This window comes from Nicotiana attenuata, chromosome 10 (genome assembly GCF_001879085.1).
Source record: "Nicotiana attenuata strain UT chromosome 10, NIATTr2, whole genome shotgun sequence".
Taxonomy (NCBI): Eukaryota; Viridiplantae; Streptophyta; class Magnoliopsida; order Solanales; family Solanaceae; genus Nicotiana; species Nicotiana attenuata.
Genome location: NC_031998.1, coordinates 24,405,736 through 24,418,697, shown reverse-complemented (window position 1 = coordinate 24,418,697; position 12,962 = coordinate 24,405,736).

The following is a 12,962-nucleotide window of genomic DNA, read 5'->3' as shown; positions in this document are numbered from 1 at the left end:
CTTAGTTAAAGTAGACTACTAGTTTTGTTTGTTGTAGTTGTATAAAATATTAGGTGGGGATGGTGGAGTGTGTGTGAATTATGTATTGAGGGCTCGGGTAGTTAAATTGAAAAAAAAAATCAGCGAACTGAGCGCCCAGCCCAGCGCCCCACGCTGGCTGGGGCGCACTTTACAGTAGCCAAGAATTTCCATCGCCAGCCCCAGCGTGGGGCGCTGGGCTGGCCGGTCACAGGTAAGTAAAACAAAATTTTATTTTTATTTCATTTTCGTTTTTCTTTAATTAATTAAAATCAAAACCCAATTAACCTAACCCACATACCCATATACACACACAACCTAACCCATATCCAACTACCCAAACCCATTCCCACTTAAATTAAAATAGCTAAAACCTCAAAACAACCCCTCCCCCCCCAAAATGCCCAGCTTTCTGCCCATTCTCTCTTGTCTCTTCTCCTTCAAATTTTTTTGTTTTGTCTTCTCTCAAGTTCTCAAATTCTTCAACTTTCTCTTGCTCGAGTTACTCTCAAGCCTCAAAGGTATGTTCCTCTTGTTCTCTTTTCTTATATTTTGAATTTTTTTAGTGTAAGTTTAGTCTTCTTTCTCAAACAATCCCAAAATCCCATAGTTTGCATTGATATATCTTGTTGATTATGGTGTCCTTAATGTGTACGAAAATTTGGTGCCAAAATTGATTGTGACTTTGTGTTTGAAGTAGTAAACTAAAATTTCCTCTACTTCATGTAAATTCGGGAGGGTCACCTTGTTCCACCATTGTTGAAATAAAAGAGCAAAATTGATGCCCACAAGGTGTTTGTTAAAATGCCTATGAGAGTAAACACCTTGTGGGCATCAAATTAGTGTACTAATGTAGACTTTAGCTTTGACGGTGTTTGGGGGTATTGTATGTTGTTGTAAACGTTTGTAAGTCATAGTTAGTATATTAAATTAGTGTACTAATGTAGACTTTAGCTTTGTTATGCTTGTACCATAATTAAGTTACGGGCATGTTAGACTACTTGAATTGTCTGGCATAGGGAAGTCTTGAGTACCTATAGCCTTGTGATGACACATTGATGCATGCTGAGTCAATATTGTGATTCGATTATGCATAGCCTTCAGTTTTAAGTGTGGGGTCCTCTTTGTCCCTCACAATGACCTTAGGCGAAATTTCTTGATTCACTCTCACCTTTGTGTATGTCATGTGTAGGTTGCTATGGCTCGTGAAAGTGCCGCTAAAGGAAAAGGGGTGTGGAAGTCCTCCACTACTGCTCCCGCTCCAAAGCAATGTGAGAGCTCTTCCCGACAAGCCAAGGGAAAGCAAGTGTCTAGCGGGTCTACGAAGCAATCACGGCCTCGGTTGGAATTTGTAGATGATGACGCCAAGAAATGGCATGATACTTTTGTTCCATACGGGAGATATGTGTCTGAGATGGGGATAAATGTAAAGGCTTTAGAACGAAGCTTCCCCGATGTACTTGCTACATTGATCGACAAGAAGATGGGTAAGTTCCTTGAATGTCCAGGCCCGACAAATCTCAGCATGGTCCGAGAACTATATGCAAACTGGGGCACGAGAGATGATGAGTCATGCGTCAGAGGAAAGACCATTTCAATGCATAGGGAGGCTTTGTGCATTTTTTGGGAGTTGATAACCTGAACCCGCGAAGGCTTATAAAGTTTGTCAAAAGCCCACGCTACCAAGCAATACGTCACACACTTTGTGGCGTTGATTCCAACGCAACATGGACGCGGACTAAGGGGGATGTTCACCTTGAAATGCTTAGGTTTGACTTCAACAAGATGGCTAAAGTTTGGCAGAACTTTGTGCAAGATAGACTAATGCCTGTGGAGCATAATAGTGAGTGCACTCGAGCTCGAGTGTGTTTAATCTACTTTTTGATGACCGGGCGCCCCATAAATGTAGGTGAGCTCATGCTTGGGGAGATGGCTCGAACCCGTTTTGGAGGGAGGATCAAGAGGTTCTTTTATGGCAACATCCTAACACAGTACATGCTATCCTTTGAAGTACCGGAATACCCAGGCTATGATGAGGTGGTGGAGGCACCCAAGACATTGCTAGACATCACATCCTTATTAGAGTCCACATCAAAGCTCACCCAAGCTGCTCGGAATAAGAGGGACGAAAATTTTAACAGGTATCTCTACAAAACCGTCAATGTCATTATGAGCAGGCTAGGGGTGTCAGAGGAGGAGCGCATGCAATTGCAAAATGAGCTCTCCAGTTCGTCCAAGGAGATGTTAGGCATAGCACCGGGTTGTCCTATTCATCCTTCTAAGGATGAGAACACTCACAAGGGATCGGATGATGAGGATGCGGATGAGGATGAAGTTACGGGGCCCATGGTTTTGGCACCCTTAGGAGATGATGATGAGCCCATTGCTACAGCTGAGGAGGCAGTCTCCGACTAGCAGGGAGTTCTTTCTTTCCACCTTACTCTATTTTTGAATTTATTATGCATCGGGGACTATGCATTGTTTAAGTGTGGGGTGGGGGAATACTCTTTGAGCTGTAATTACATAATTGTATAAAAGGTGAAAGAAAAAAAATCAGAAAAGGTTTGGACTTTTCCCGACGATGGATCTGTTGGACAATTTTCTTGAGGGATTAAAGTCCGATTTAAAATACCAAAAAGATTTTCTTTTTATGTTTTTTAGTTTTTAGGTAGTTAGGTAGTATCCCTTGGTTTTTCTTTCGACACCGGTTCTTTTCCAAGGGTGTAGCTCGAACCGGGTATTCTAGTTTATTTATTTTTTTTATTTTTTTTATTATTTTTTCTTTCTTATTATTTTTTCTTTCTTAGGAGTAGGAAAAGGGAAATTTAGGTGCTTTGAGATACTTATTGACATGGATGGTGTTGGCAATTTAAGTTATGGCTTGCGCTCTGTCTTTCTGCATATATGATTTAAATTGTAATGCCCAAGTAAAGTAAGTGGCCTACTCTTTGATGCCTTTGTCTCAGTTGATTGACTTGTATGTTACCTAGTGCATTGTTGCTTAAAAATTCTCAACTTGCTAGCTTGCTTGACTTGAGAGTTGCACAAAACTGTCTTGAGTGAGTCAACTGCCATGTGTGTGTAAGGATTTTTGATACTCTTGTGCTATCCTGTGTAGTCTAAAACTTGCCCCGTGTGTTAATCAACGTGAAATCATTAAGTTATGCTAGTCTAGGAGATGATGTAGGCGTTTCTTGCTTGTCACTGATAAATAAAAAATTTCCATTGCTAGCCCTTGAGCCTATAGACCGTTTCTTTGGCACCCACATTACAAGCCATACTCCTACTTTGTTCTTGATTTGAGAATATTGAACATTTAGCTCCTAAGGCACTTAGTCGCTAAAAGAAGTAAGGGGAGAGATTTCGGAGTTACTTTCGAGTGGAGCCATGGAAGGGCCCTTAAGGTGCACTAAGATTGTGAATAAAAATCACTAGCTTAAGAACTTCAATGCATGGAGTGTGTGTAGAAAAAAAAGATGTGCAAGAAAAAGCAAATAAGGTTCAAATAATGTGAAAAGATACACAACTCCTGATATTTTTCTCATTCGTGCTAGTGAATCCATAGAGACGCTTAATTGAAAAAAGAAAGGGGCTATGTTATAGATGGTGTATGCAAGTGAATGGGTTGAGAAGAAAAAGATGTTTGATTTGTGAATGTAGTGTACTAAAGTGCTTAGGAGGGTTAGTCGCTATTCCTAAATATATCCTACCCGTCCCTTAGCCTACATTACAACCTTAAAGTCCTAATTGATCCTAGATTTGGCTAGCTTAGATTAGTAGAGATATACACTACGGGCAAGCTTATGGTACGACCACGGGATGCACATGAACTCTTTGTGAGAGTGAGTGAATGTTGTTCAATTGTGTGATGTCCTTAATTTATGTTCAATGACATATTTGAAAGTGTGGACTACTTTAATATTCATTCTTTTGCTTGTGGTAAGGGCACTTGATCTCATGACGGATTGGTGATGTTGTACACTTTCTTTTGTTGGGTGAGTGTGTAAGTTGAGGATACTTAGTGTAACGAGTCATCTCTTGAGGTAAGGTGGTTGTGGAGAGGTTTCTTGAGTTGGTTGAATAGCATTGTATAGACTTGGGCTAGTTTGAAAACGGGAAGAATGTGAAATTCGCGTGTTCATACTTAATTGCCGATATCGATCATAGTCCAAAGGTAGGGTGTTTGATTGAATTAATTGTGAAGTGCTCTTTCATAGTGATAAGTATGTTTTGGGGGATAGATTTAGTTCCATTGCTCGAGGACGAGCAAGAGTCTAAGTGTGGGGTGTTGATAACCGGCTTAAAGTATGTATATTTTGATATATATCGTCTCGCATTTTGCTCATATTTCGATGATTTGAGATGTTTAATATGATGATTTGTGCTAAATTATGGTATTTCTATGTGTAGGAATCATTCGGATGCAATTTGGGACGAAAGGGCGCGAATTGGAGCGAAATCGGAGCAAAAAAGGCAAAAAGTCGATTTTGAGGGCCACAGCCAGCGTGGGGCGCTGGCTGTGGCGCAGTTTCCAGTACTCAAATATTTTGAGCGCCGATGCCAGCGCCCCACGCTGCCCTGGAAGCTCGGGTCGATAAAGTGTCCTATTCTGACTTGGACTCAGTTATTTTCACTCCAAGACGCCTCCAATTGATATAAAAGCCATCCTAAAACCTATTTTGAGGGGAGAACGTGATTTTTGAGAGAAAACAAAGGAGAAAAACACTTGGGAGCACGGATTTGAGCAATTCTTCCATCCCTTTTCTAGTACTCATTGATTTTATATTTGAAAATATTATTTTTGATGATTGTATGAACATAAGTGGCTAAGAACACTATTGTTCTAGGGTCGTGGGTGAAACATGAATGTTGTTGTTTGAAGTTTAATTTGACGAAGTTGATTTTATCATATTGGGTTGTTTATTTAATTCTGTTTTTAATTATTTTGCTGAGTAGTTAACAGTGAAATACTATCTACGAATCTAGAGTTGAACTCGAAAGTGGAAAATCTAGATTGCATATAGAATTAAATAGAGTAAGTTCTTGAACGCGGGCATCGGGGAACGGATTCGCAATTAGGATAGACATATACCTAATTGCCTTGCTTGGTTGAAATACAGGAATTGTAAATGCATTCTTGTTAATCTTAATTCCATAGACATATAGGCATTAAGTTGGCTTGAATAGGCGAGTAAGGACTCGAAAGATTCTTATGAGTAATATCAACCCTGTCAATCAACAATTCAGATAAATTAATTAGTCATTTTAAGCCAAGAACGCAACACGACTGTTAGCTGACCCGTGACCCTGGAATATTCTCTCCTACTGATTGTTATTCGAAATTGCTATTTGTTTTGGTTGATTTTTCTAGTTATTTCATTACTTGATATTTTTAGGTAGTAAATTCTTAAATTATCTATTTTGTGATAAATCTCTTGAATTGATAATTTAATTAAGTTTAAATCAGTCAAAAGTTAGTCATAAGTTTTCGTGGAAACGATACTCTACTCATTACTTTATTAATTGACGATCGCGTGCATTGCATGAGTGTTTTTGGTCGCAACAAGTACGACGAAAAACAAAAAAGAAACAACAAAACAAATGAGATAAGCACGAGGAGAGAATAATACTTTTCTCAAAAGTGAGAGGTAAGCAAAGAGAAGTTTAGCCAAAAGAGAAAAGAAAGAATATCTAAATGGATAATGATTCTAGCATTCTAGATGTATAATAGTACCAAAAGAGTCTCCGCGTTATCAAGATGTGTGCGTTACGGGAGTGGTATTCGTCGGTCAATATAGTACGATATTTAATTATTTTAGTTCGATATATTTTATATTTAGTTTCTTAAAATATATATTAATATTATACTTAATTATATTTGGTATGGTCTGATTTTTCTTTTTTCGGTTTTGATTTATTCGGCTTGATATTAACTAGTGCATAAAGTTTTAGATTATAATATTCTTAATTAAAGTACTCAACGATCACGTTCTAAGCTCTCCCTGTTAACAACATCTTTGTCCAAAACCTTCAAGTATTAACTAAGAGAAAAAAGTACATAAATGAATACATGTGCCCATTAGAAATATTATTTTACTTGATTAGGGTTGATTATTGAAATTAGAGAATACAACAAGAATTACCCTAATATATACAACAACAATACAAGAGTAAAGGAGTAAAAAATACCCTAAAATCGTTGAAATATTACGTTAAACTGCTTGACAACCTAGATAGTAAGAATTAGAATCTACATCCTACCTTGTTCCTCCATTTTTCTAAACAAGTACATGGGCTGTATTGCCAACCTCAACATGAATGCCAAAGAAAAATATTATATAACTTAGTATGTTAATCAATAATATTTGTAATGTGTAATTTAATATAAATTTCTGCACGATATCAGTATTTTTTATATTATTTTTTTAAATAGCAAATATCATACCTAATATCAAATTAAATATCATACCTAATATCAAATTATATTAAAAATTAAACAAAATATCATATCAATATTAAAATACCGAATATCATATATCAATTTTTTCTTTTATTTCGGTACAATAATTATTCAGTATTTATCCTATTATGCACATCCTTAGTTAGGGGAGAAGCAACAACAACAGCTAGCACACTACAATAACTTGCAGAAGAAGAAGAACTTTCCATATATATATATATATATATATATATATATATATATACTCGTCAGTTGCTGACTTTATAAAGTAAAGAGGGAAGTAAGTACATACTTGCAGAAGGATAATACTTTAATATATCTTCTAGGTTATGATCATATATATCCACATTCTTGGGAACACAAATTTCAGCAATAATATTTATAATGAATAATTTAATATAAATTTCGGTACGGTATCGATATTTTTGGTGTATTATTTTTTTAAATAATAAATACCATATCTAATATTAAATTATTTAAAAACTTAAATAAAATATCATATCAAATATCAAAATACTGAATATCATATACTAAATTTTTTCATTTCGGTACGATAATTATGCAGTATTTATTATATTACGGGGAAAGCAATAACAACAGCTAGCACACTTTAATAACTTGCAGAGATAGAAGAACTTTTCATATATATATATATATATATATATATATATATATATATATATATATATATATATATCCTTCTTCTTGTGTTGAGGGTCTTTCGAAAATAATTTGCGTGTACATTGTTCTTTTCAAATCCCACACATAAAATTATACTGAATTGTTGTTGTTGTATATCTTGGTTAGCAATGCTGAAACTTACAGTTGCTGACTTTATAAAGTAAAGAGGGAAGTAAGTACAGACTTGCAGAAGATAATACTTTAATAGTATATCTTTTAGGTTATGATCATATATATCCACATTCTTGGGAACACAAATAGGAGCTCCGAGCTTCCCTAAGGAAACTTCCAAGATTTAATTTAGTTTAGCTTCCGTGCATTTACATTATATTATTTATTCTTTTATCAGGTAAGTTGACCAAAAATACTATTATGCAATTTATCATAATAAGTCCGATATGATAATTTAAAAATAGAGTAATAATATGTTAAAGAAGTGTTAATATTTTTCACGCCTGCTTTAATGGATTTAAGCCAGTAAAGTTACATTTATCGATTTCTCTATCTTATGAAGTAGAACAACTTTTGTTAACGTTCTGACTAAATATAAAGTTGAATTATAAACATTACTATAACTCTTTGATTATTTTATATTGGGAGAAGAGTACGAATATAACGTTCCAATTTAATATTGAACAGTGTAATAAAAGATGAGGAACAAGAAACATGATGCTGAAGGAGCAAAAGGCAAAGATTTTATAATTTCCTATACCTGTTTTGATTTAATTGGACACATGAATGGAATCAAAACCAAAAGTTAAAGAGTGAGCTTTTCCTTTTCCTAATTTGCTTTCACGCCAAACATAAGATGCTTAATTAATTATTACCTTTAACAAGCTTTTCGGAACTATATTAAATTGGAGTAATTGAGTATTAAGTAAACGAATATTCTTAAAGAGGTTTTTTACTTTTTAAAATATTTTTTCTTTCGAAAGACAAATTAATCAACCCAATTGAAAAAAAAAAAACTTATATGGACCTAGTACAAGCAACAAATCCTATTCATTTATCATGGTTAAGTGACAAATTAAAGTAAAAATACATAATAATTACCTATAGTTTAGTAATAAATTTATATGGACTTATTGCTTTAGTACATGCACTTGGTCCAAGTAAGTATAACCCACTAAATTGTCCTCATATTTTTCGTTAAATGCAATTAAAATAAACAAAGCATATAACACTAGTTACATATATATCTCAAAGTCGTGGTGTTCTTTATTACAGCACGTTTGATAATTAATTCCACTGTAATTTAAATTACCACGAGATTGTTCAACTCCTTAAATCATTTCTCTACTCAACCCCTTCTTATCTTAACTTCAGATCGACTTGCCTTCAGTGGCGTAACCAGAATTTTCATTAAGGGTGTCAAAATAAAAATAATTAAATACATCTAAAAATCAAGGAGAGTCAACGTATAGTAAAATATATAGAATAAAAAAATTTATCTAGCAATACAGTTTAATTTTTCAGCGAACCCCTTGGTTCAATGTGGCTCCGCCACTGCTTGCCTCCATTTCATATCAAATTGTAAGAGTACTTTTAAGAAAGGTCAATATAGAACTCCCTAACCAAAATTGAGTTGCGAAAATTTTCAAGATGAAACAAGGCAATGTTATAGGGACTCAAGGGCGGATGTAGTTATGAATTTCGTAGAATTTAGTAACTTTGGTTAAAATCATTGTATATGAATAAGCTGTTTTTTTTCAGAATTCAAAAGTCATGAGTCGTTGATGTTAGACAAACCTCTTGATTATCTTTGTATTCTTTTCTCCTTTTTCATTTAACGATCAATTAGAGATCTTTGATACATCATTTAGTATCCTTTGTGCCTTTTTGTTTTTTATCTCTAGATTGATGTTATTACTGTCTTGTTTCGGTTCTCTGATTGCATTACTTAGTGTTATTATGCTTTTATATGGCTTTTTGATATTGTCTCTTCTTGCCTATATTTTTATTAATGTGGTACTTATACTATCTTGAGCCGAGGGTCTATTGGAAACAGCCTCTCTATCCTCACAAGGTAGGGGTAAGGTCTGCGTACACACTACCCTCCCCAGACCCCACGGTGTGGAATAAATACTGGGTATGTTGTTGTTGTAGTGTTTGTTTTGTATTTTCGCTTCGGTTGTCAGATTGGTTTGCTAGTTATTGCCCCTTCCCTTTTTCTTCCTAAGCCGATGATCTACCGGAAACAACCTCTCTGCCTTTTTTAAGGCAGGAGTAAGGTCTACGTACACTCTACCCTCTCTGAACCACACTTGTGAGACTATACTGAGTTTGTTGTTATTGTTGTTGTTGTGATCAACTAGAGATATAAACTTATTAAGTGAAAGCTAAAAAAAAAAATACTCCCTCCAGTCCACAATAAGTGACCAATTTGTTTTGGGCACACCCATTAAGGAAATACTAAAATCTAGACAAAAATAGTTAGTGTGACTAAACTATCCTTAATTAAATATTGCAACATAATTTAATGTGAGGAGTAAAAAATTTAGGGATACATACATAAGGGTAATTTTGAAAAAATAAATTGAATTTTGTCTTGATTATATAAATGAACACTTATTTTGAACCAAAATAAAAAAACAAATCGATCACTTATTGTGGACCGGAGAAAATACTACTTAATAAAAAGCTTATCAAGTGAAAGCTGCATCTTTTTTGTGGTTAAACTTTAAAGAGAATGAGAATGGTCCCCTTATATTTTCGTGTCAAGTAAGTCAATCAATTTTCCAAATCCAGTAACATCAATTTCAAAACATCAGGGGCCCAAATTTTTAATTTTGTGCTTTGAAATTCATGATTCTAATCCGAATCCAAGACCTTTTGTTACATATGGTGGGTATTGGAATCGGCTGCACCACAACATATCAGAGGGATAATCTCAGCCATAAGTGATATGTGTGATTCACCTTTGAATATCTGACTTTTTTCACCTTTCAAGTTAGTCTTGTGGTTTGGTTTCAATCTTTGCCTTCTCTCTTTGTCGTATATTTTGAAATTAATTTTTATATATCATACAATGCATATTAAATTTCTATATTTTTAAATCACCTAATGAAGTCTCAATTTATATACTAAACGGGGCAATAGCACGTATTGAAGATAAAACGAGAGAATATTGCTCGAGATAGTTTGTTTATATCGTGCGTTGACTTACAGATGCACAAGTCCGTAGGTATCAAACTATAGTGAGGTATTAAAAGGGAACTAAGTAGATCAAAATTATCTCCGAACATCTATAAATCCTTGGAATCAACATAAACTTAGCTAAAAATAAAACACAATGAACTGACCTCAATTTGTTTGAGATTAGGGCATAATAATTGTTGTTTTAGTATACTATTTTCACTTCTTCCCCAACACAAAAAATCAAGACCACAATCACAATAAATAAATAAAAAGAGAAGGTTCTTTAACTCTTCGGGCATGGGAAGATGGACTTGTCATACGATAACAATTTTTAAATGCTCCATACTTTCCCTTTTCCAATCAAACAATATTTTGAAGCATTGAAAATAGCAACAGGCCGTTTCTTTTGAAAAATCGAAGATCAAGTTTATTATGTACCACAAAAGAAGTATTTGAAGAACCTACTTTCTTTGTCTTTTTCCTCGTACCTATTTATCTTATTTTATATACTTCAAGTACAAAAATAAAACAATGAATCAGTAAGGAGTCAAGTTCACTTAAATAAAAATAATAAAAAGTGAAAAAATATCTAGAACTTTTTTTGCACGATAATAAATATTAAATTGTGAAAACAATTATTTCGAGGTCATAGTTGTCCTCTGGCTGAACAGAACAGTCGCTGAGAGGCCAACAAGTGTGAGATGGAGATGGCATGGCACTTCCATTTTGGCCACAAATGGGCGAGAGCTCTGTGTCACTGATAGTGAGGTGAGACCTTCAAAAATTGTGATGGGGATAATTAATTTTTTCCGTTCATTTATTGAATCAATTCGTGTGATGAAAATCAATGATAGAGAACCTTAATATTACATTCCAAAAATTAAAATGCAAGAGCTCTAATTAGGGCGAAAAAATCTTTATTACTACATCCCTTGATTGCAATAAATATTTTTCATGCTTAACCAGACTTTGAGTTATGTAAATAGAATTTTCTTTCAGAAGAGAGTACTTTAGCTTTTATGATAATTTAAATTAATGAAGTAAGTGAAATTAAAATTGAAAAAGATATTTAGAGAAGTGGATCCTAGTAAGAGATGTGGACCTCTAAGATAAGGGTGGTGCTGACGCGGACTCAACTATATGTAATAGACATTTGTTATCTGCCACGTTACTATGCCCTTCCGTCTTCGCCAAAAGACTAAAGAGAAATATTATTTTTTTCTCACAAAATGAAAATTCCTCAAATTCGAACATAATAAAGGGTGTGTTTGGTACGAAGGGAAAATGTTTTTCAATTTTCCCATGTTTGGTTGGCTTAAATGTTTTGGAAAATATTTTCCTTATGAACTTATTTTCTTCCAATTGGAGGAAAATATTTTCCTTATCAAGAGAAGGGAAAACATTTTCCAAAACTCCTTCTCAACCTTCCCAACCTTCACCAACCCACCCCACCCCTTCTCCAAAAAGGCTTTTTTTTTTTTTTTTCAAATTTCAGTTTTTCCGCTACCACCCACTCTACTATCCCTCCACCCCACCTACCCCCACCCCTCCTCACCCCACCCTCCCCCCACCCCCACCGCCAAAAAAAAAATATTTTTTTTACCTTAATATTTTTTTTTTTGCAATTTCAAATTTTTGTTTTTACGTTTTTTCTGCAGCACCCACCACCAATCCCAACCCCCCCTCACCTCCCCCCCCCCCCCCACCCCCCACCCGCACAACTAAAAAAAAAATTTAAATTTCTATTTTTTTTTTCCGTTTTACTGCCCCTCCCCCTCCACCCTCACCCCCCCCCCCCCCGAAATTTTAAATAATAAGCGAACCATGACACCTATATTAATTGATGCATATTTTATTGAATTTGGGAAAATAATTTGAAATGAGTAATAAATATTGTGGGTATAACAGGAAAAAAATTTGTCTTCTTGATATGCATAAAGTGATAAGTAAAAATAAAAATATAATTTTTGACATACATGCCATGTAAAAGTGAACGGAAGGAGTACTAGGTCAACGGTTCAATGCTGGTAACTGGTCTCGGAAAAAAACATTAAATGCCATTTGTTGCCTTAAAAATAAAAGAATTATGGCATCTTAGGAGACTGTTAAAAGTGAAAAAGATTATTCTGCTCTGCTATCTTTTCTTGTAGGAAAACTGACCATAATAAAATTATATGGTGTGTTGGGATGGTCAAGATCATTTTACTTTTAATTAAAGCCTTGAATTGAAGCGAGTTTAAATACTCGGATTAGTAAAATTAATAATTGTTGGATAATTAAATAAAAATATGAAGAAAATGCTTACTTCAACACATTACGTGTACCAAAAAATGGGTGCATGACATATGCCTTTTGTTACATAAGAGACAAGACTAATTATTTAGCTATTATCTAATAGCATGCATTCCCGATTTATTTTATCAATTAACCATATCCTCTGAATTTGACAATATTTTCTGTCTAAAAAAGAATAATAAATTTTTAAACTTAAAAATAATTTAACTTAACTTTTTTATTTTACCCTTTTCTAGAACTATACAAATATTATAATATATTTAAAAATTAAGATTATAAGTTTTTATTTTTTAAATTTTGTGCCCGATAATTTATTCCACGAATAGGGAGGGTATAAATTTTTGTTATTAAGAAATAGCTCATGCGCGAG